The following is a 25,868-nucleotide window of genomic DNA, read 5'->3' on the forward strand; positions in this document are numbered from 1 at the left end:
TTTATGTCATTATATAAAGAATGACTTGTATATTGACCTTACTCTGTTGTTGCATTGATTTGGATGAAAGCCTGCCCTGTTGCAATGAAACCAAGTGCTGTAAGCACCAGTTTTTTCCATCAGCTCTATTAATTTACAGAAAAATATAAGAATTGGTTACAATGCACACACCTATTTTTAACAGGACTGGGCTTAATGTAACTCTTGATTCTATCAAGTTTCAAGTAGAACTTGGTCATATAATTAAAATAGTGAACTCTTAAATAACACTCTATACTGAGCTCATTCTTAATTTTCTTTACGCATATTAAGTTTCAGGACAGCTCTATGACACAGGTGTCACTTTTATTCCCATTTTATCCATAAAACATAGGGAATTTTTAAAGATAGTCCAGGGTTGAATAGTATACCCCTTAAAATTTATGTCACCTCAAACCTGTGAACATCACCTATTTGGTAATAGGGTCTTTATAGATGTCATAGAGTTAAGATGAGGTCACACCTGATTGCAGTGGGCCTTCAACCCAATATGGCTGTTGTTCTCATTTGAAGAGAAAATATGGAATCAGAGATGCCTGTAGAGAATGCCAAGTGAAGATAGAGATTGGAGTGATGTATCTATAAGCCAAGGAATACCAAGGAACACCAAGGATTATTGGTAAGCACCAGAACACAGAAGGGAGGTCTATAACAGATGCTACCCTGACACCATCAGAGACAGCCACAGTCCCTTGATTCTGGCTTCCTGAATTATACATAAACACAAAAAAGATTATTTTTCAGTTTTTTCCGAGCATTTCTCTTATCCCATCCCTTACCTGCCTATGCTAGTGAGCCCTTACAGATTCTTTCTTTTATTTATTTAAATTTACTTAAATTTCTATTGTTTTAAGCCACTCAGTTTGTGGTAATTTGTTACAGCAGTCGAGAAAACCAATATAGGGACTTTCCCCCAAGCCTATTCAGCTTTGATTAGCACTCAGTCAATCTGACTCCAGAGTTCCCATGCTTCATCTCCACTCTTCACATGGTATCAGCACTGGATGGCAGGGGACAGATGGGTATTGGGAACCACAGTCCTCTAAAGTCTGCTTCATGCTATGTCCTCCATAAGTAGTTAAGATCAATCAAAGTTGGTGCAAGTTATTTTTTGAACAACTACTATTACTACTACTTTAACTTCTCTTAGTTTCATGTCAATATTTTCATCTATGAAATGTTGGATTAGCACTCACTTCATTAGATGTTTTTGAGGACCAAACGAGTTAATACATCAATAGTGCCTATGGGAGGGGCTTGCATATAGTTAAGTGCTCAACTATTATTATGTTCTTATCATCACAATCATCACTATTTTTTTTTTAAGATTTTAATCATTTATCCATGAGAGGCACACAGAGGCAGTGACATAGGCAGAGGGAGAGGCAGGGTCCCTGCAGGGAGCCCATGCGGGACTCGATCCCAGGACCCGGGGATCACGACCTGAGCCAGACATCCAATCACTGGGCCACCCAGGTGCCTACCATCATCACCATTAAAAAGAATGAGTTCTACCTACTTCAACAAATAGTTGATACTCTCTTACACCTGGGTTTGCATCTTGGTTCTGCTATTTTCTCCCCTATGTAGACTTGGGCAAATTTTTCAGTGTTTCTGAGTCTTTTTTATTGGACATCGGGATATTAATACATGTCCACATCATGGGGTCACTGTGAAGGTTAGAAATAATGAACCTACATACTTACCCCAGCATTAGGAATATAGTAAGCAGAGGCTCACCATACATGGTAGTTGTTACTGACCATAAACTACTCCAGTATGCAATGATACTTTCAGTTGAGAATTGTTTTCATTTCTCTAACCTAGATCATTCTAATTGCAATTCAGAAAGATTTTTCTATTGTCCTACCCTCCGTGATGTCTATGGAGTTTAGATCACAGGTTCTTGAAGAATAAACTTTCCTAATCCCCAGCATGAGTCAACATTACAGGTAAAGGTGAACATATTTCTAGAAAATGTTGCATTTTTCTTCAGATAGCTTAACCTATATTTAAGCAAGACAAAACTGGGCCTTTAAAAACTGTCTTTGTGGAAGCGACTATTGAGAGATCTTCTGGGAAGATAATGAGATGGATGAGCTAATGAGAAATCTCTTTTCTGTTCCTTGTGAAATATGGCTTTAATATAATTTTTCAATCTTTTTTCCTAGCATTTCTCCCATCCCATCCCCTTACCTGCCTATGCTAGTATGCCTTTATGGATTATTTTATTTGTTTTTAATTTTATGTGTACATTTGGATAAATAGCTAAGTGGTGAGCTGAATGGTTAATGAGAGGAGTTGTTGTTGATAATCAGGAGTAAAACCTTTCATCTTTGTCAGGGATACAGGTAATTTTGCCATAGGAGTGATATTATAATGAACACAAAATGGGTTTTCTATTACATCTTTTCCACCCTGCCCAACTCTTTCCCTTCCCCTATTTTGTGTTGCTAAGCAAATGCCTAATTTAATTCTATAAGGAAATAGTCACTTTGTATTGTAAATAATACCACACACACACACACATACAAACAAAACCCTATTTTAGGCAAAGGGGAGAAGTCTCTCAATGACTCTCAATCCATGGAGATTCTTAAAAACCCTCAGTTGTGTCTATGGGTATGCTGGCAGGTTTTAAGTTCAGGTAGCCAAGTGGAAAATAATAAAAGTAAACATTAGCAAGAAGAATAGAGAAATGAAAAAAATTTTATTATTTGTGGACTTGACCAAATATTTCTAGGTCCTCCTTCTCTTGGCTCATGGTAAGATTGCACTTCCTACACTTCCAGGCAGTTGGGTGAGTCTACATGACTACTTGTAGCTGGTAAGTGTGAAGTCACATGTATCATTTCCAGGCTAAAGTATCTAAAAGTGAGATCTTCCAGAATTCTTTTTCCCTCTGCCATGGCCATCAGCATGATGAGTAATTGAGTGAAGAGATATATGGTACTGTAAGTTTTTCCAACAAGATCCTGGGTCCCAGAACATAAGCAAAGTAAGAGCAAAGCCTCCAGAACAGCTACTATGAACATGTGTTATGTGAGAAACTAAATATCCATTGTTTTTTGTCACTGAGATTTGGAAGCAGATTTGAAGAAAGGGAAAAACTGAACTTCAATGCAGGTCCCACAAAGCTGCAACTCATTCATCTGGGAGCAGTTGCAAATATTGTTCATCAGGATGTCTATCATTGTGCAGAAATGACCATACTTTGTACCCTGCCTATTTTAGCCACCAGAAAGCATGCCCTGAGTAGCTCTCGGCCATTGAGACACATCCTGACCATGCTGAGAGCAGCATATTATCTGATGACCTTACTCCCCACAGTTAACCATCAACCTCTTCCTGAAGAGGAATCTGGGTGGAGGATCTCCATGTTTAACAAACTTCCACCACACACACAAAAAAAAAAGAAAAAAAAATCCTCTTTCCATTTACTAGGGAAATATTTGGATCAAAAATTAAATCTAATTTCTCTGAGTCATAACATCCTAACTGGTTTCCTTATAATGTGTGGGAGCTCTGAGGTAATCAGGCCCTAAAGCATCTAAGTTGCCTCTAAGTTGGCTGGCCTGCTTCCAGTTTCTTACCACTCAGTTTGAATTTGAAAGCCACAATTAGATAAATTTTCATGAAATACCTCTATCACATCACCTTCATGCTCAAAAGCTTTCATAATTTTCATCTGCAAAATTTCATAGGCTTTTTCTCGGATGCGTGGATCTGTGGCAGAGGTAATTCTCTTCTCACTGTTTCAAGAGGTCCTTCCTACAGCCAAATATTCTCAGCTTCCACGTATGGCTTTGGTGTTACCACTTCTTTACTGTTATAGTCCACAGAATATTTCTATCATTTCATCTTATCAAAATCTTGCACAACCCTTAATTCCCAACTCAGTTATACCTTCCTCTGAGAAGCTATCACTGAGTATCATAAATTGACACTGAGTGTCCTCTACCTTCTCTGAACTTTTAAAGATTGTTACCTAATAATACCTTGCTTTGTTGATATTTGCACAGGACTCTAGATCCAGGAGAGTCAGGGGATAAACTCTGACACAGTATCCAGGAGAGTCAGGGGATAAACTCTGACACAGTATCCATCATGGCTTTTGCAGTGGCTCAGTAATGGTGCAGGAGAAGGAGCCAAGGGCCAATCTTTGGGAAGTATGGTACCTGCAATGGCCAACTAATCTCAGTTCCCTTATCTGTAAAAAGGGGAGAGTTAATTGTATTTCCCTCTCTACTGTTTTGAGTGGGCTTAAATATTCCACAATTGACTGCAGAGCAATGAATGAGCTAGCAATGATCCATCTCACGGCAGACTGAAGCTATCTTAAGTATCTTCCATGAGAAATGGATAAAGGAACAAGCATTATCTAGCCTAGCCTTTAAGTCACCGAAAAAAAGTTCTGCCTTATGTTGGATTTGGGTGAACGAAACAACTCATCGCTGTTAGTGGAAAAACTGCCTCAAGAGATTGTCAAGAATACAAGGGAAACAATAAACAAGACATGATAGTCATCTCTCTAGGAGTGTGAAAGAGGAATATGTCTTAGACCAATGTATCAAACAATCAGCAACTATTTAGTTAAGTCCACTGGCGATTACGAAAACCTTCAAGCAGTGTACTAAAGAAATATAGGATGGGGCGCCTGGGTGACCCAGTTAAGCATACAATTCTTGGTTTCAGCTCAGGTTGTGATTTCAGAATTGTGAGACTGAGCCCTGTGTGGGGCTGTGCTAACTGCAGTCTGTTTAGGTTTCTCTCTCCCTCTCTTGATGCTCCTTCCCTGCTGTGCTCTCTTTCTTCTTCTAAAACAAATGGATAAATCTAGAAGAAGAAGAAGAAGAAGAAGAAGAAGAAGAAGAAGAAGAAGAAAAGAAAGAGAGAAAGAAAGAAAGAAAAGAAAGAGAAATATAGATGTTAGTCTCTTGCCTTAAATGACCTTGCAAAGATGTGGCTAATGGTAGTATCTTCCTAATGGGAGGATTGAGATAATAATGAGAAACTATAGTTCTGGCACATTGTAAGACCTCAAGAAATATTTATCACCATCATCCTCATTGTAGTTTCATATGCCAGCGAGCATTCAGACCCATAAGCAGGAGTAGCCAGGCAGGGCTTCCCAAGAAAAGGAAGAACTGAATTGGGTCAAGAATTATCAGTGGGTTGAAGATTGAGAGGAAGCAAGGGATGAGAGCAGACCTTTATAAGTCAGAGGCAAAACAATGAATTTGGGTTGAGATGACCAACCAAGAATCCTATGTAGAAACAGCCTTTCACAATGGCCTCTTGAAGTGTGTGTGTGGCCCAAGCTGTAGATGTTTTCTTGTGGCTGGGGGACAATCTATATATTTACCTCATCTTGGACTCCACCACATTATGGATGCAGAATATGAAGAAATGTGGAGCATGCTGGGAGCCCTTATCTTTACTGAATTTTAGAATTCAGCCACAAATTTTGGCAAAAAAGGAAATTTTGCCTTTTCTACTGGTAACTTAAAAGGAATTGTTTCATAAAGCGTGGTGGTTCTGGATAACAGCATGTTATAATATATGAGTATTTGGTAACATTAGTAGAATCTAATAATTATTAAGCAAATTCCACCTGTCTTTTTTATAATGACCTTCTTCTCTGAAAGGTTTTCTGTATCATTATGACTATTGGTTAAATTAAGTTTTAAAAAAATAATAGAATAATTTTAGGTTCTTCAGATTTCTAGTAATAAACATTACTAATGCTTCGTTTCGGGGCCACTGGTAAACTAAACTTTTTTTTTCTCATTATATAGTCAATTTACTGAATCTGAGGAGGCCATGTTATTATTTCCCCTTACTTTTAAGAGTTTTTGGCCTTTCTCCAACTCATCTAGATCAAAATGCTTATTATTTGTGTTTGACCATTAAGGATAATCTAGTTATTCTATGGACAGCAAATTGCATGCTAAAAGAAAAGGAAAAATTTAGTTGCTATCACACAATTTCACTGCTTCTTCCAAGTGAAAGCAGAAAAATTCAACAGCATGGAGTCATTCTAGAACAAGGACTAATGGCAGTTAAATGAAATATTTTTTGCCAACAGCACTAGACAAATTAAAGTTCTTTACTTTGAATGTTGAAGGACATTAATTGCCTTTTCCCCACTGCCAAAGGAAAGCAGAGAAGAAACTTTGTAAATGTTTCATTTTCCTTTATCAAATAATCATCAAATCCCTACTGTGTGCCAGGCACTCTAGACTCTAAAGATGTGATCATGAGTGAGGCAAAGTCCTTGCTGTCCTGGACTTATTCTAAGGAGCGATTCTGACAGCCAGGTTATATGTACTGAGTGGCAGTAGATTCTATAAAGGTAAATAGAGAAGATATAGGAGAAGGGACAGTGGCATAGAATGAGGAGGAGTCTTGTCCCATACAGTGTGCTCAGGGAAGATAAAGGGACAGTTGACCAGGGACCTAACTGAAGTGAGAGAGTAAGCCCTGTGGATGTGAGGGGTAACAGATTAAACAGACACTGCCCAACACTCACATATGCTTCCACATGCTCACAAATGAACACCTTGGGTGAAGGTATTTAGAAGGGCTTTTCATTTATCAAAATTCCCTAAACTTGTAGTGCTAACCAGAACATGGATCTTTGTTTTTGAAATGTTAATAAATGGTTGCCTGCTTAATTTTGACTCAAAGGAGAGACTGTAAATCTGAAAGGTTGCTGTTCTGCTATACAGCATGCATATTGCGGAAATTAGCAGGCTCAAACTGCCCAGGAGGCTGAACAAAAGTGGGATTTATACTCCTCCCTCACTGATCTTTCACACATGAATCAAATGATATATTCCCAAAGAAGAATTAGAAACTGACACACTCCATGCCAGCATGCAGATAAGGTTGAGACCTGTGTGTATCGATGGTTACACTCAGATCTCTTGTGTCTCTCTGCCATATGGAGATTAATCTGGCTCAGGCCCTGCTGATAGCTGGAATTAATAATCATCCTTACACAATACCAGACGGTCACCACAGAAACGTGCTCCCAAATGGAGTGGGAGTCATCAAGTACAACCCAGCCATCACCTGCTCCCATTCCCCTCTTTGTTAACCTTAAAATTAAACACAGTCACAAAGCACTTATGGAGAGGACAGATTTCCACAGCCTTTAGGAATCCTGGAAGCAGGTTTCACAATGTCCCAGTACCAAACCCAGGCCCTACTCTTTCATTCAGTCCTACTGACTGCTATTTAAAGCAAAAAAAGCTCAAAGAACCCATATATCTGGATTTTCAGCTCCCAGAGAATTTTAATTTGCTAACTAGTAGAAGCAGGAAAAAGAGACCCACAAAAGAGATAAATAATGGAAATCGACTACTTGGTAGAGACAGCATATGGGGAAAAAATTAAAGATGTAGCAGTAATTATAGCATTCAACAGAAGTAGGTGGTGACTCTGAACTAAGCTTGTCATGTTCTACTTTGTGACCCTAAGTAAGTTCCACAACCAGTGTGTGCCTCTGTTTCCTTAGTTGTAAGTGGAATTAACAGTAACTCCTTATCACCAGGTCTATAACTTACACTATATGCCAGCATGGAGAGTACATATGCATGTTTAGTTGAGTTTACTCTACACTTTAAGGGCAGTATTTCACCCTGAACAAGAATACACATTCCAGCATTTAGTATGAAAATACTCAGCCACTATAAGCATTTTAAACTATTCTGATCCACAATGGATGTTTTGTTATTTAGCATATCAAATGTTAACAAAAAGCTTTCATTGATGACATTAGTGAGTTTTACTCTTAAATTTAATTTAATGGGTATTAGCAACGGATTTTCATTAATTAAAGTTAGTGATATTTAATATGTTAATTGACTAATATATTGTAAATGCATTATTCACCATTCCAGGGCAAGGTATAAGATCCTAGAATTCTTCCTTCCGTGCTTAGAAGTAGTGCCTTAGGTTTAATTCCTAAATAACTACTGGTTCTGATGACTTAATCAACTGAGTTGGACTAAATAGCCAATTCCTACTCTACAGTGTTGTCATACTTGCTTTGGGGGAGCCTTTTATGTAAATACCAATCAGATGTCCCCAAAGCACAGTGATATTAGAGAATAGGTTTTAATTATTATTTTGTGTCTCCATACTAATAAATGTCAGTATGTTTCTACCATCTGTTTAAGATGACATAATAATTTGGAATGTTTCCATCACAAGTACTCATCCTTTGAAATTTTGGTACCTGCAAGTATAAACTTCAGTTATATGAAAATGTCACCTAAAACACTATTTCCAATGAAGTTCCCATTTTCAGGTATTGCTTTTGATTAGGTTGTCAGTGCAAAAATGTTGAAACTAAATGATTCACACTGTTGGAAGACGCTTTTCCATGAGTCACATTTATGTACATGTTGAATGCACAAGCACTACTGACTAGCTATGCTCTAGACTATCTTTTCAAGGATATTTGTATAGCAAATGATCTTGGATGATAAAAATACTTTCTCCTTCTCGAGCAAAAGGCAGATTTATTTACTCACCCCCCCATATATATTTATTTACTCCCCACCCTACCTCTAGTGCAAAGTTCAGACAGAACTATTATCCATTATACAAGATTTGGGTTTCCTAAACCGAGGATTCTTGTTGCATAATGCAATCTACAATCTATGTAAAAGTTATCCAACCTCATGGTGTTGCCATGTGGGAACTGGAGCTTAGGGAGCCAAAACAAAATGATGATAATGTAGCTATGGCTGTTGCTGTAACTAATAAATTGTCCTTTATTTTTCACCTAAGAATCTTTTGTCTTCTGCCAGCATCCATGAAAAGTGTGGTATGCTGACTTCTTAGCTTGTAAACAGGGTAAAATCTCAGATTGCTCACAGTTTGACACACATCAATTCTGAATAATTTTCATTTCAAGTAAACAAACATGATGAATACCATGGAGACCAAAAGTGAACAGGAATACTACAGAGACCTCAAGAATTCTCAGCTGAGAAAGAAGGGAAAAAATTATTATTATACTTTAGACTGGGGCATGACTGAAAGCTACACAATCTTGGTGTAAGAATTGATTGCAAAAGGAGAGTCAGAATATTTAAGAAAATCAACTATTTTCAAGTGCCCTCAAGCTGATTGGAAGCATCTGTTTATATGAAAGTAATTGAAATTCCAAATACAAATGATTCATTTTTAGTAATTAAAAAGATCCTCTGAAAATATACTACAATATTATCCCCATTTTTATTTATTTATTTTTATTTAAAAAATTCAAATGCTTTTATTTATCCATTCATGAGAGACTCAAAGAGAGAGATAGAGGCAGAGACACAGGCAGAGAGAGAGAAGCAGGCTCTATGCAGGGAGCCCGATGCGGGACCCAATCCCAGGTCTCCAGGATCAGGGCCTGGACTGAAGGAAGGTGCCAAACTGCTGAGCCACCCAGGGATCCCCTATCCCCCATTTTTAAAACACTAAGGATTTTCTTTAAATATTTGACTTTTTGAATTGTATCTGATAATGGAAGTAATATTCATGATAGAAATTATAGAAAAACATGGGAATTTATGAAATATTACAAATATATTCTTTAGAGTTCCACTTCCAGAATGGCAGAAAGAGGAATTTTGTGGCCCCACTCTCTGGTAAAACAATCATAACCGATGAAAATAATTTTAAAAAGCAACTATTTAAAGTCTTTTGAAATTCACCAATAATAAAATACCTAGGAATATGCTTAGCCAAGGAAATGAAATACCTACACTCTGAAAACTATAATGATGAAAGAAATTGAAGATGACACAAATGGAAAGATATTTCATGCTCATGGATTAGAAGAACAAATATTGTTAAAATGTCTATAACTACCCAAAGTAGTCTACAGATTTAATTCAATCCTTATCAAAATACCAACATTTTTTCACAGAACTAGAGCAAATAATCTTAAAACTTCTATGGAACCAAAAAACACCCCTAATAGTGAAAGCAATTTTGAGAAAGAAGAACAAAGCTGGAAGTATTATAATCCCAGATTTCAAGATTTACACCAAAGTTGTAGTATTCAAAATAGTATAGTATTGGCACAAAAACAGACATATTGATCAATGAAACAGAGAACCTAGAAACAAACCTATGCTTATGTGGCCAATTAACCTATGATGAAAGTGGCAAAAATATACAATGCGGAAAAGACAGTCTCTTCAACCAATGGTACTGGGAAAACTACATAGCTACATGCAAAAGAATGAAATTGGACCACCTTCTTACACTATATCAAAAAATAAACTCAAAGTTGAATAAAAAAGATCTAAATGTGATATCTGAAACCATAAAGCTCCTAGAAGAGACATGCACAGTTGTTTCCTTGACATTAGCTCTAGAAAGATTTTTCTAGATATATGACTTCAGAAAAGGGAAATGAAATGCAAAACTAAACTATTGGGATTATACTAAAATAAACAGTTTTGTACTGCACAAAAGAAGATCAACAAAACAAAAAGGCAACCTACTGAATGGGAGACCATGTTTGAAAATCATACAACCAATAAGGGGTTAATATCCAAAACATATAAAGATCTTATATAAGTCAACACCCTCAAAAATCCCATTAAAATATGGGCAGAAGACCTGAGTAGGTATTGTCCCAAAGAAGACATACAGATGACTGACAGATACATGACAAGATGCTCAACCATCACTAATTATCAGGGATATGCAAATAAAAACCACAATGAGATATCACTTGGCACTTGTCAGAATGGCTAGAATGAAAAATAAGAAACGTTGTGAGTTCCAAATATATCTCAAGAACTAGTCTCAAAAACTATTTCTGAAAATGTGTCTGAATTATGACTATAGAGCAATTTATGCCCCAGAACATTGTCATATAAACAATACAGCAATAAGTCAGAAATTAGTGGAAACTAACAGCTGGGTGTCATAACAAAGATAGAATAGGAGAGCTTTCAGGGAAAGAGTCAAGGAGAGGCTTGCTAAAACCACTGTCCCAGAATGACCGTGAATGCCAAGGCTGAACCCTCAGAAGAACAATATGAGAGGTTCCACACTGTGTGTGGAAGAAACAAATTTCACTAAAATAGTCTAGTCAACTCACTAAACAAATACGTAAGCAAGGGAGGGTGGGAGGGGCCTCAATATTTAAAAATGCTGCAACATATTACCGTAAATGTCCAATTTTCAACAAAAACTACAAGGCATGAAGAAAAATAGGAAACTGTTGCCTACAAACAAAAACCAGGCAATAGAAACAGACTTTAAGAGGGTCCATCCAGATGGTATATTTAGCAGACCAAGATTTAAAAGCAGTTACAGTATGTTTAAGAAAACATGTTTTTTAAAAAGGGAGGTACGATGACAATTTCTCACTGATTAGGAAAAATCACCAGAGATAAAAATTACAAAAGAAGAAGAAGAAGAAGAAGAAGAAGAAGGAGAAGGAGAAGGAGAAGGAGAAGGAGAAGGAGAAGGAGAAGGAGAAGGAGAAGGAGAAGGAGAAGAAGAAGAAGAAGAAGAAGAAGAAGAAGAAGAAGAAGAAGAAGAAGAAGAAAAAGAAGAAGAAGAAGAAGAACAACAACAACAACAAAAACAACTAAGTGGGAATTCTGCAGTTGGAAAGTACAATAACAGAATGAAAACAGTTACCAAAAAAAAAAAAAAAAGAAAAGAAAACAGTTACCAAAGGGGAAAATAGTAGATCTGAACTATAAGAATCACAAAACTTGAATACAGATTGATAGAGTTACACCACCAGAAAAATACAGAGGAAAAAAAGAAGAAAAATGAAGAAATAGAGCCCTAGAGAAATGTGAGATAACATTCTGTGCACCAACATACAAGTACAGGGAGTTCCAAAAAGGATAGAAAAGATCAGAAAATAATACTCAAAGAAATAATGGCTAAAAACTTCTCATATGAAAAACATTCACCTACATACCCAAAAGTTCAACAAATTCTAAGTAAATTTACATAAAATGTAAAATGATCCATAGTACAAATCATAGTTAAAATGCTGAAGGCAAAGAAAATACTGTGAAAGTAGCAAGAGAAAAGAAAATTCATCATACATAAAGGATCCGCAGTAAGATTAGGAACTGAATTCTCACTGGCAACAAGGCAGGCCAGAGATAGGGGGATGAGAATTTAAGTGCTCAATGGAAAAACAAAACAAAAAACAAACACAAAACAAAACAAAAGCTCTCCTCCAAAAATCTCACATCCAGCAAAACTATTTCCAAAAAGAAGTATGAAATAAAGACACACAGATATACAAGACCTGAGAGATTTTGCTAGCAGATCTGCATTATAAGAAATACTGAAGGAAGTTTTCCAGGCTCAAAGGAGGTGCCTGTAGTAATTTGAGCATACACACACAAAAAAAGAGCACCAGTAGAGGCAATTTATGAAATTATAAAGACATTCAGGAACATACAATATATACTGGTTTATAACTTGCTTTGTTCACTTAGTAGTGTGGGTTTACAAACTTTAAGAAGATGATAATATAAAAGGTTTAAATAAATTACTTGTGGATAATGCACTAAGCAGTCCATAGAGTAAGGGAATGTAGCGATACGAAAAAACAAAAACAAAAATGCAAACAATCAACCAACCTGAAGATACTAAAAATGAGCTTATTGTTTGGGAAAATAGATGCCTGAACTCTAAATCTTTATAAATAATTCATTCCCCTTATGAGACTTTTCTGTTGATGCTTTTTTAAGATTTTTAATTCTCGTTGAAAAAATGAACTCACTGTGTTATTAAACCACCAAAAAATCTTAGATAGAAGGAAATTAGCCTATAGGCAGTGTGGTTGAGCAGCTGGTAATGAGGGTCAGGGGGTAAAACACTGACCTGGAAGGTAGCATGCCTTTGGTAAATGGTTTTAGGTTCTAAGTCTGTTCCCCTAACTTGCTGTGCCCTTTTCTAGGCATGTGATTGGAGTCTTAGGAACACACAAACTCTCAAAAGCAAAGTCATGGGATGTGGTTGCCAGAAAGATTGACAGTATTATCCTGAAGGTAAGCATAGTGAGGCTTCGTGGAACCTGAAGTTGGGAATCAGAAAGTTAGGGACCGAATCATGGGTATTATCTTTCAACTCTTACTCTTTGTTACTGACCAGCTCTTGCCCCACCTCAGGATTTGCTAGGCTCCCTCTATGCACTCAGAAGTAATCAATTTCCATGTTTCCTGCTCTCTCATAGTTTAAGATTGCAGATATCTCACACGGAATTGTCTTGACCGTAATTGTTCTTTCAACTCAAGAAATTTTTTTTTTCAAGAAATTTATTGATCACCTTTTCTTTTCCCTCTAGTTAAAATTTTAGAGAAAAAATTGCAATGGCTTAGTCTAACTTATAGACTTACTCCTCTAAATATCTATAAGTTGGAGTCATCACCTGTAAAAAAGAAATTAATCTAAGACAGTCCTGCCAGAAGTAGCAAGTATAGGCAGCTAAATCTGAAGAGGATACAGGTGTGTGTTGTCAAAGATTCAGAAATAGTATAAATTAAAGCCGCAATAGTGAAATAATATTAAGTAAGAGTTTATTATACACAAAAGAACAGATAATAAACTGGAAGTCTTCAAATCCAAAACTGATATGCCCAGCCTACATGCAACCAAATCAAGCCATCCCAAGAGAGCCCTAGTGCAATGCATCCTGGCATTTCCCTAGCCATACTCCATCCAGCTTCCCCACAAAGAAAGCCCCAGTGAGGTACACCCAGACCCCTTGCCCAACACTTGTTCCAGTTCCAGCCTTCCCTCCAAGGGGCAGCCTCAGTGTGGCATGCCCAGGCACTCCACTGTCCCATGCCTACTCCAGATCCAGCTCTCCTGACAAGCTGGGCCTGTGCCCATTCCAGGTCCAGCCATCTGCTATAGAAGTCCCAGCACGGTGCATCCCAGGACATTCTCAGCCTGCATCCTCTCCAGGAACCTGCCTGGGAGGTCCCAGCATGGTGCACCCATGGCATACTTCTGGCTCATGCCTACTCCAGCTCCAGTTGCTTTGTCGTGGCAGCCCCAACATAGCATACCCAGGACCCTGCCATCCCAGTCTGTACCCTCTCCAGTCAGCCTGCCAATAACCAGGCACATGTGGTCTATACAGGAAACAGTCCTACACAAAACCACACCTTCGAGACTAGGAGAGGTAGTTGTTCTGCCTAATTTATAAAAACAAACAAAGAAAGTCAAACAAAATGAGAAGATAGAGGATTATGTTCTAAATGAAAGAATAAGATAAAACCCCAGATAAAAGTCTTATTAAAAGCAGATAAGTAATTTACCTGATAAAGAATTCAAAAGTACCAAAGTACCAACCACTGTGGAGGAATGCAATAACTGAAATAAAAAATACACCAGAGAGAATCAATAGCAGATTTGATGATATAGAAATAAATGGACCAGCAACCTGGAAGACAGAAGAGAGAAATCACTCAAGAAGAGCAAAGAGAAAAAAAATATTTGAAAAGAAGGATAATATAAGGGACCTCTACAACAAAATGAAGTTACTAGCATTCACATTCTAGGGTCCCAGAAGAAGAAGAAGAGAGAAAGGGCAGAAAGATATTAAAGAAATAATGGCTGAAAAATTCCCTAACCTGGGATAGGGAGCAGACATCCAGGTCTAGGAAACACAATGTCTCAAACAAAATGAACACAATGAGATCTACATCAAGACATAATAATAATTAAAAAGGCTAAAGTTAAAGACAGAGAAAGAATCACAAAGCCAGCAAGAAAAAAAGTCACATAAATGGAAATCCCATTTCCATTTATCTATCCCATTAGACTATAAGCTGATTTTTCAGCAGAAACTTTACAGGCCAGAAAATAGTGGTAAGATAATATGTAAAGTGCTGAAAGAGAAAAACTTACAACCAAGAATACTTACGCAGTAAGATTATCATTCAAAAAATTCAAGAGATAAAGATTTTCCCAGACAAGCAAACACTAAATGAGTTCATCACCTCTAAGCCAGCCTTACAAAAAAGTGCTAAAGGTCTTCTTTAAATGAAAAAATTATAACTAGAAGTAAGAAAATACATGAAAGGAAAATATCTTACAGTTAAGGCAAATATATACAAGAAAAGCAATGGATCAGCCCCTTAAAAATGCTAGTATGAAACTTAAAAGACAGAAATAGAAAAATCCACTATAACTACAAAAGTATTTAAGGAATACACAAGATAAAAAGACGTCAAATATGATATCAGAAACATAAAATGTGTAAGGGGGAGTAAAATTGTAATGTTTTTGAAATTTGTTCAGAAATTTAAATAGATTAATATATACATATGTGTCTACTTATCAATACACACATATATATGTAAATGTATATAAGCCTCATAGTAATCACAAATCAAAAACCAATAGATACATAAACCATGAGAAATGAACCCAAACATAACACTACAGAAAGCGGGATCCCTGGGTGGCGCAGCGGTTTGGCGCCTGCCTTTGGCCCAGGGCGTGATCCTGGAGACCCGGGATCGAATCCCACGTCGGGCTCCCGGTGCATGGAGCCTGCTTCCCCCTCTGCCTGTGTCTCTGCCTCTCTCTCTCTCACTGTGTGCCTATCATAAATAAAAAAAAAAAAAACACTACAGAAAGCCATCAAACCACAAGGGAAGAGACCAAGAGAAGAAGGAACAGAAAAACTACAAAAGCAATCAGAAAACAATTGAAATGGCAATAGGTACATACCTATCAATAACTACTTTAATGAAAATGAACTAAGTGCTGCAATCAAAAGGTATAAGGTGGCTGAATAGATTAAAAACAAACCAGACCCATCCATGTGATGCCTATAGGCATTCACTTCAGATCTAAAGACACAGATTGAATGTGAAGGAAGGAAAAAAGATATCCCATGCATATAAAAATGAAAAGAAAGTTGAGGTAGTGATACTCATATAAGAAATTTTTTTAAAACCATAACTTCAACAAAAGCAAAGAAGGGAATTACATAATGATAAAAGGATCAATCCAAGAAGAGGACATAACATTCATAAATATTTATACACTCAACAGAGAAGCACCAATATATATATTTATATATATATAAACATATCTTAGGGCACATAATGGGAGAAACTGGCAACAATGCAATAATAGTAGAGTACTTTCATACCCCACTGACATCAATGAACAGATCACCCAGACAAAAAAAAATCAGTAAGAAAACACTGCCTTTAAATGATGCATTAGATCAGATATAGGACATTCCATCCAAAAACTGCAGAATCCATATTCTCTTCAAGTGTACATACATGAATATTCTGAAAAACAGATCACATGTTAGGCCACAAAACAACTCTCAGTAAATTCAAGAGCAAGGAAATAGTATCATGCATCTTTTCCAACCATAAAAGTTTTAAACTAGAAATCAATTACAATAAGAAAACACATAAATATGTTGAGAATAAAACACCTGCTACAGGACCACTAATAGGTCAAATAGAAATAAAAGAGGAAGCAAATGGGAATGGACACACAACTTTACAAAATCTATGTGGAAAAACCAGTTTGAAGAGGGAAGTTCATTGTGATAGAGGCCTAGCTCAAAATGCAAGAAAAATCCCAAACCATCTAATATTACATCCAAAGGAATTAGAAGAAGGACAGAGTCCAAGTTAGAAGGAAATAATAAAGATCAGTATGGAAATAAATAGGAGAAAAAAAGATGAAAGAAACTGGGAAGCTGGTTCATTAAAGATGAAATTAACAAACCTTTGGTCAGAATCATCAAGAAAAATAGGGGGAGGACCCAAATAAATAAAATTAGAAACAAAAAAGTTTCAAATGACACCATAGATATATCATGCTCCCTGATTTCAAACTATATCACTAAGCTGTAATAATCAAAAAAGTATGATATGAACAGAAAATAAGACACACAGATCAATGGACTAGAACAGAGAGCTCAGAAATAAACCCACTCATCTATGGTCAATTAGTCTGTGACAAGGGGATAATGTACAATGCAGGAAAGACAGTCTCTTTGATAAATGGCTCTGGGAAAACTAAGCAGTTACACTCAAAAGAATTAAACCACAGTGTAAATCAAAACCACAGTGAAGTATAACATCATGTTAATCAGATTAGCTATTATCAAAAAGATAAATAATAACAGTGTTAATGAAATGGAGAAAAGAGAACATTTGTACACTATTAATGGGAATAACTGCTGCAGTCACTGTGGTAAACAGTATGCAGGTCATAAAAATATTAAAACTATTTTTGAGGCAGCAATTCCACTTCTGGATATTTATCTAAAGAAAGTGAAAAACACCAGTTCAAAGAGATATATGCTCCCCTATGTTCACTGCAGCATTATTGACACCAACTAAAATATGGAAGTGATCTACCCATTGATAGATGGATAAAAAGATGTGTGTACGCACACGTGAATATTACTCAGCCATAAAAAAAAAGAATGAAATCTTGCCATTTGCAATAGTATGTATGGACCTACAGGGTATTTTGAAAGTGAAAAGTCTGACACGGAAAGACAAGTACTACCATATGATTTCACTTGTGTGAAATTAAAAAATGAAACAAAACAAAACAGAACAGACTTACAGATACAGGAAAAGAATAGTTGGTTATCAGAGGGAGGAGGTCTTGAAGTATAAGCAAAAATAGGTAAAGGGGATTAAGAAGTATAAACTTCCAGTTATAAAATAAATAAATCAGGGATCCCTGGGTGGCGCAGTGGTTTGGCGTCTGCCTTTGGCCCAGGGCGCGATCCTGGAGACCCGGGATCGAATCCCCACGTCGGGCTCCCAGTGCATGGAGCCTGCTTCTCCCTCTGCCTGTGTCTCTGCCTCTCTCTCTCTCTCTCTCTCTGTGACTATCATAAATAAATAAATAAAATAAATAAATCATGAGGATATAATGTACGGTATGAAGACTATGGTCAGTAATATTGCAATAACTTTGTACGGTGTCAGATGGTAACTAGTTTTGTCATAGGGATCCTTTTCTAATGTACAAAAATGTCAAATAATATGATATACACCAAAAATAGAATATATCTATTATATTTGAATCTTAAAAAAAACTGATATGAAGCTCAGAGGCATAACATTACAGGATAGCTTATAAAGTGAAAATGAGGTTGTTTAACCTTTACCATGACTTATTATTACAAAAGGAGTTCCAGATGGTGGAATTAGTTAAAAGTAATTATCTTTACCATTTTAGTAAGATGACGTAAGTTTCTTTTATGATTATCAGTAGCGTTTATGAGAAAAATCCATGTTAAGTTTCACTTATGTTCATGAATTAAGTTAGATTTACTTTTGCTTTTACAACTTACATGGTGTTGTCTGCTTGGGGGATTTTTAAGCCTTGTGCTTATTGTAAGTCTCAGTGTCTGTTATACTTGCTCTTTATTATGTCATTGCCTTTCTTATCTACAATACTCATCGATAAAATCTCTATGGCTCCTTCTAGTTCAACAAAGAATAGTCTACTTTTCAATGGATGCATGAATAGCTAGGACCCAAATCCTTTTCCAATTCTTGGGTTTTCTGCACCCACTGGTATTTTAGTGCATGACATAGACAATCTTATTTTACGGGATATTGCCAGAAGTAGGTGATCATGTGCACTAGCACCCACTTCATACCTCCAACAAATACACTACCAACATAATCCGATACCTTCTTTGTAATTTTACATTCTCTTGGTTCATTTTCTTTTTATTTTTTAAAGATTTATTTATTTGTTAGAGAGAGAGAACACGAGCAAGGGGGAGGAGCAGAGAGGGACAGAATGGGTAAGAATCTCAAGCTGAGAGGGAGCCCAACTTGGTTTCCATCCCACAACCCTAATATGATGACCTGAGTCAAAAACCAAGAGTCAGGTGTTTAACCAACTGAGCCACCCAGGAGCCCCTCTCTTGGTACATTTTTGAAGAACCTGGCTCTAATCTAAGCATCCAACATGAGGATTTCCTTAACTACATTTGGAAAGAGACTCCCACTTATCTTTTTTTCTACATGGAAATGCACGGGCATATCTGAAATTTCTTAAAAGCCTAATAATGATTCTAAGAAAAATAGTCAACCTCTGAATATTCAACCTCATCATTCTTCTCTGCATATTGCAAAGAATGTCAATCCTATAAATAGCATGTAAGCAATAGTATGAGCTTTTTGAATCTGTAATTGTATATATACATTTGAGGCCCAGTGATGGAATTTATGTTATCAAGTTGCTACTGTATGTCTTCAGTGCAAAATTTCCAACAGATATCCTCACTGGGAGCTGATGTGGGGGAGGCAGATACAGAGTTGAGAATGAATCAAATGAAAGTTAAAGTAGATTTTACCAATAACACAAGCTCAGTTGCCATACTCACAAGCATCCCAAGGCAAAATGGCAAATCCATTCTTATCCTCCCCAGAATCTCTGCCATTTTTGACCTACACTCTGGCACACACGAGTAAATAGGGCCCAGAAACACCTTTACTACAAACCTAAGCAATGCCCAGTAATTCTTTAAAAAAATATTCTATTAGATGATGTAATTTATAGCTTGATTATATTTAGTTCAGAATCTTACTAGAGCCTCTCACTCCTTTTTGATATTTTGTTTTACCACAATTAGATTGTTGGTTCTATATATATATATATATATATATATATATATATATATATATATATATAAAGGCCCAATCTTTATATATATATATATATATATATATGAAGATATAAAAAGATTGGGCCTTATTTTTCTACTAAATCCTATTGGAGTCTTTGATATATTACTAGCTAAATGCATGCTAGACACTCAATAAATGCTTATTCCTTTGAATCAAGTTGAACATATGGTTCTGTAGGATTAGACCGTCATTTCAGTTTTCCCTGGAGGTTAACTTCCATTTTCCTTAGCAAATGGAGCAGGAAAAAAAAGAAAATTGCATATAATGAAGAGTCAGCAGGCTCACAGAACAATAGATAATAAATGCCACAGGGAAGTTTCCTTAGATATCATCTACTGTACTCTGCAGAGGAAGAAACTAAGAAGTATAGGAGTGAGGCTACATGGCCAAGCCACATAGCTAGTTATGACCTGAGATCCTTCTCTACTCTCATCATTCCAACAGCTGCATGATTACTAAAAAAGACAAAAAGACCTAGATCTGGATCTAGAGTCATTCTCCAGCAGTCTGCTCAACTCCTTGAGAACTGGTGATTTACAGTGCCTTCAAAGTGCCTTTCAACAGGCTTTCAGAAAGACTGAAACACTTCCATTCATTTTTCTCACTTTCCTTTTTCCATGATACCAAGCCATTCTCTGAATTTTCCCGTCACAACTGCGCTTCCTATTTTATATATGAAGAAGTGTAGTTCTCACTGCTTCTTCCCACCTCAACAAAACTAAAAATTATGACATATTCTCAGTGCTAATATTCACTAGGATGGATTCTCAGGGTTAGTAAAAGTCTAAACCCGAACAGTTGCTGCTTTAAAAGCTTCTCCTATACTACGCTGAAGGATCTCTCTAGGATCAGATAACTATCCTGGAAACCTCAATCCCACATGAACCAAATACTAAGAGGCAAGGGTAGAAGATTTTCTACCAGTAAGGAAACACATTTGAAGAGGAATAGGAAGAGGCTGGAAATGGCAAACCTATTATAGAGAAACTTGGCAAACTCTGTCTACCCAGAAGGTGAGGTACTTCTAAAAAATGTTCATTTTCCATCATAGAGTCTTTGCAAGGAAAGCATCTCTAATCATAGCAGTTTGAGTAGTTCTGAGGAGATAAGAGTTTTTAATGGTAATTGGTCCTTTCTCATCACTCTGATGTGTTGTGGGGTTTTTAGAGCATGAAACAATGTTTTCTATCCACGCTTGACACAGTGGTCTGGTGTACATTGATTACATCCTGCCCTTGTGCTTCAATTAGTGAATCATGGCATTGACTTTACAGAGCATTAAAAATTGTGTAAGTCCAAGCATGCATGTGATTACACATTGTCTGGAGCTCCCAGTTAGCCATTCTACCATTAGAGGATCCCACTCTCTGGGGCAGCTGGGTGGCTCAATGGTTGGGCATCTGCCTTAGGCCCACGGCATAATCCTGGAGTCCCAGGGTCAAGTCCCGCATCGGGTTCCCTGCATGGAGCCTGCTTCTCCCTCTGCTTGTGTCTCTGCCTCTCTCTGTGTGTCTCTCATGAATAAACAAATAAATCTTTAAAAAAAAGTTAGAGAGAGAGACAGAGAGAGAGAGAGATTGAGAGAGAGCCCCCACTCCCAAGTAAAGAAAAATGGATTGTAGGGTTTGGGAACAGATGAATGGTTTATAGCAGAATAACAGACACCAAATATAACAGAAGCTACAAAATCAAATTTGCAAAGATTTTACCTATAAGAAAAAAAGGAAAAGAGAGAAAAGAGATTTCTCTTTGGTGATATAACTTAATTTGGTTTCACAATGTTGGCATTTATCTCATTGTCATTAGTTTCTTCCTTCAAACTCAAGCAAAAACAAGAGTAGAGTTTTTACTTAATATGTTCTAAAAAGCAAATTTCACAGCCAGGTTCTAAAGTAGAATATGTTATAAATGAGAATAATTGTCCTAAAAGGCAATAATTGTTTTAGCTCCAGATCATCAGGGTGGGGTACACTGAATCCATGTTGAATTTCCAACATGGAAAAGCTGTCAAGTCATCTGCATTTAGATCCACTGGTCTGACTCACTGAATCTAAATCTTGCGTCAGTCACTGTTGGTATTTGATTCTGGGAAAGCTGGGCCATAAGAGACTTCAAAACTAAACTGATTTATCTCTCAGCCTTAGGGTAAGAATAAAGAGAGGTATCCCAGATCAATGGCACATCTAAATATGTCCATGGGAAAGCTTTATCAGAACTCCATCTGCAACGATATCTGAAAGATCTCTTCTGAGAAAGTATTTGTGCTCACTTTCATAGCTCGGGATCACTTCTCTTCCTCATGTGGAGCCTAGCCTCTAACTCAGCAGTCACCTTGGAAATTGTACCCAGACTCTACACTTGATTCATCTGTTTTTATCTCATTCCTTCCCTGGAACTAAACTATCCCTACCCATGAACTTTCATTATGCTATTAATTAATGTTCTATTTCTAGAATGTTCTTCCCCATATCCAGTTCCAGATCTCCCCAAACCACATTGTTGCTCTCCTCCTCATGGGTCCTTCTGAGAACCACATTCCTTAATCTTTCCAGAGGCACCCTATTGGCAAATTTAATAAGACAGAGGGATATGATAGTTGTTGAAGGAATGAACAAAAGAGTGAATGAATGAATGAATGAATGAATGAATGAATGAATACCAAGAGCACTGGGTTGAGATTAGGAGGCCTGGTTCAAGCCCTGGCTTGACTACACTCTGGATATATCATCTTGAACTACACTTAATTAATCCTCAGTGTTCGTCCATCCAGGCTACCGTATCAAAATACCATTGACCAGGTGTTTAAAATAACAAACACTTATTCCCCACAGTTCCGGAGGCTGAGATGTCCTAGATCAAAGCCCTGACAGATTCTGTTCCTGGTTTGCAGATGGCTGCCTTTTCACTGTGTCCAAACATGGGAAAAAAGGAAACTCTGGCACTTCTTCTTCTAAGGGACCCAATTCCCTTCTGTTCGCTGTACCCTTCTGCCCTCATCTAAACCTAACTACCTCCCAAAGATCCCACCCCCTAATACCATCTCACTGAAGCTTAGGGTTTCAAAATACAAATTTTGAGGAGACACAAATATTCAGTCCATAATACTCAGATGTTTTTCTTTTACTGATAAAATGAAGGTAAATCCCTCCTCTACTTCTCTCATACTTAATATGAATCTGACAACAGGTTTTTAAAACTATAAAGTACAACTGAAGTATTTTTTTTATTATTAGAGAAACTTGCATATGACCTTTCATTCAATTAATACTAGTGCTTTTTAAGTTTTGAGAGAGAGAGAGAGGGGGTAGAGACAGAAAGCTTGGGTGCGTGCACAAATACCAGGGGTGGGGAGGGAGAGAGTCTTCAAGCAGACGCTCACAGAGCTGTGAGCCTGAGGCAGGGCTCTATCTTATGACCCATGAAATCATGACCCAAGCTGAAACCAAGAATTAACCAACTGAGCCACCCGGCATCCCACATTTAATGCTTCTTGAGCAAAATCCTACAAAGCCAAAACTAAATGAGTGGTGGTCTTAGCCTTCGAAAGGGTTTAGTCGGCAGATGAGACCAAAAGAAGGCAAAAACATTATTATTTATTATTATTATTATTATTATTATTATTATTATTATTATTATTTTGCCTAGAGGTGTCCCACTCCTAGAAAAGTGAAAATATTTCCAGACGGAAAGAACAATTCGACAAAGAGAACCTGAAACTATTTGTCATTCCATTTGATACACTGTTCCCCCTGTTTGGAATCTTCCCTTTCCTCTATCTTCCAACCCGTCAATACTTAACACCTGGAAAATTTTGACTTCTCTTTTCACACCCAGCCCAGACATCATCCCTGAGAGTTTTGCATCGCAGCAGATGGTATAGGGTTGGGTGCAGTGGTCACCAAGAAAGCTAGAAATGTGATTACTGAATGCCAGATATGTCTGCCACCACAGGATGTAATATAACCAAGACATTGCCACTGGGCAGATGGCACAGAAGTGGAACATTCATTTATTCAAAAAAAAAAAAAAGTTCAGACACTTGCCAGGTGCTGTACTAGACACAAGGAAACTTACATCTTGTTGGAAAATGTCAGACTATACATAAGTTAACAAACTAAGAAATACATATTTGAAAAACACAGTGTCAGAATCATACCAAATGGATATGAAATTTATATTTTTATCTGCAACATGTGAACATTGTTAAGGACATTTCTGTCAAGCTGGTGTGCACTACCTGAAGAGTTATTCAAAGGAACTGGATCCTAATCTAGTTCACAGATGCAAACCCATACCATAGTTGGATTGCCACAGAAGGTCAAGAGATCTCTATGTGGGACCTGGTAGGCCCTGGACACAGTGCTAGGTACAGGGTTGCAGGGCTGGAGGGAGATGAAGATAGACTTAGCCCCTACCGTCACGGAGCTTATAGTCTAATGCAGCAAAGCCAGATTTCACATTTCAAGGACTATTTATTTATTCATGAGAGACACAAAGAGAGAGAGGCAGAGACCAGGCAGAGGGAGAAGCAGGCTCCATGCAGGGAGCCCAACGTGGGACTCGATCCCGGGTCTCCAGGATCACACCCTGGGCTGAAGGCAGCGCTAAACCTTTTAGCCACTCGCGCTGCTCTAGAAAAAATCTTTAAAGATTAACTGAGATCTATCAATATCATTCTATTCTATAGAACACGTTCACATCAGAATTCAAGAAAAGGTATTACCATTTTTTTTAAATGAGTAAGCAGGTCTATAAAAAAAAATATCTACAGTGTTCTTATTGTCTCATTTTCGTGCTAACCTCAATAATTTTGGACTTGGGGACTGGACTGGACTTGGGGAACACTGTTCTAAGAAATGTAAGGTTTCTTGAATCCCTACTTCCAATGTACAGTATCAAGTCAGTCTGGAGGGACAAGAAAAAAGCAGAATTACTTCCTCCTATTATTAATAATGTAGTGGTGCCAGAAAAAAATGATTTGAACATATCAAAGTATATTTTAGAGCACTTCCTTCCCCACCCTTTCTGCATCTCTTTTCTAACTCTCATCAAACCTCTGGTGTTCTCCAACTGCCATAAGCCCCGCCTCAAAAGTAATCCTTGTTCTTACATGACTTATTGAACTCTCCCCAAATCAAAACTCCCTTTTCTGTGCAAAGGAACTCAATTGTTTCAAGAAAGGCAATAAGGTTGAAACAAACCCTCCCAGAGTTTTGCATTTGCAAAAGAACCTTTATTGCTTTTTTCTAATTATAAAAGTAATTCATGCTTATTGTGAAAAACATACAAAATATAAAACAGGATGAAGAAAAAAAAAAACAAAAATTCTCAAAGCCTGCAGGATATTTGCATTTCTGAGAGAGAATTTTTGTTGACAGATATATTCAGTCAGGGCAGATATATTGAAGGTCTGCAGTATTAGCAGGGGATTACGATGAGAATTTTGAAAAAAATCAAAATAAGGTAGAACCAGATCTTATTCTCAAGTAACCTAAGAGTATCATATCCAAATTATTCTATTATTAATGAATTAAAGGTCAACAAATGCTCTACACACTTCAGATGGAGAGTTTAATCCTAAGAATTTTTGAATCCTACTTTATTATTTTTTTTATAAATGGGCGATGGGTATTAAGGGCACTTGTTGTGATAAGCACTAAGTGTTATACGTAAATGATGACTCTCTAAGTTCTACTCCTGAAAGTAATACTACACTATTAACTGGAATTTAAATAGAAATCTGAAATAAACAAACAAAAGACACCAACACGTTGAGATTTCAATAGCAGTGAAAAAATGCATTCTATCTTAAAGCTGAACAGAGATGAAGGTTGGGCTTTGTTGCTGAGCTCATTGCAGGAAACTTCAAACAGGAGCGCCGAATGCTCTCTGCAGGATCGGCCTACCTTGGAAAGCATAAACAAGGCAGAGAGAGTAGAGATTATTACAAATTATGTTCTCCTGGGACAAAAAGCTTATTTTCCTCTTACAGTCACTCTCCTCTCTTTCTAGAACTTTCACAAGAGAGTGGAGTCATCTAATATGAATTCTCCTCCTTCTGTTTTATTTTTACTTATTTTTCACTTATGTACAGCAAATTTCACTCTGATATTTAAT

At 37.1% G+C, this 25,868-nt stretch overlaps 1 long non-coding RNA gene across 1 annotated transcript in view; it reads left to right on the plus strand.

Annotated features, from left to right (window-relative positions):
- The first annotated feature begins 537 nt into the window (after positions 1–537).
- The window catches only part of LOC144281394 (uncharacterized), a 40,827-nt gene continuing 15,496 nt past the window's right edge, over positions 538–25,868 (plus strand). Inside the window, exons 1-2 of the long non-coding RNA XR_013349967.1 lie at positions 538–658; positions 12,998–13,088. This is a non-coding gene — a long non-coding RNA (uncharacterized LOC144281394). The remainder of the gene's footprint in view (positions 659–12,997; positions 13,089–25,868) is intronic.

This window comes from Canis aureus, chromosome 1 (assembly GCF_053574225.1).
Source record: "Canis aureus isolate CA01 chromosome 1, VMU_Caureus_v.1.0, whole genome shotgun sequence".
NCBI classification, from domain to species: domain Eukaryota; kingdom Metazoa; phylum Chordata; class Mammalia; order Carnivora; family Canidae; genus Canis; species Canis aureus.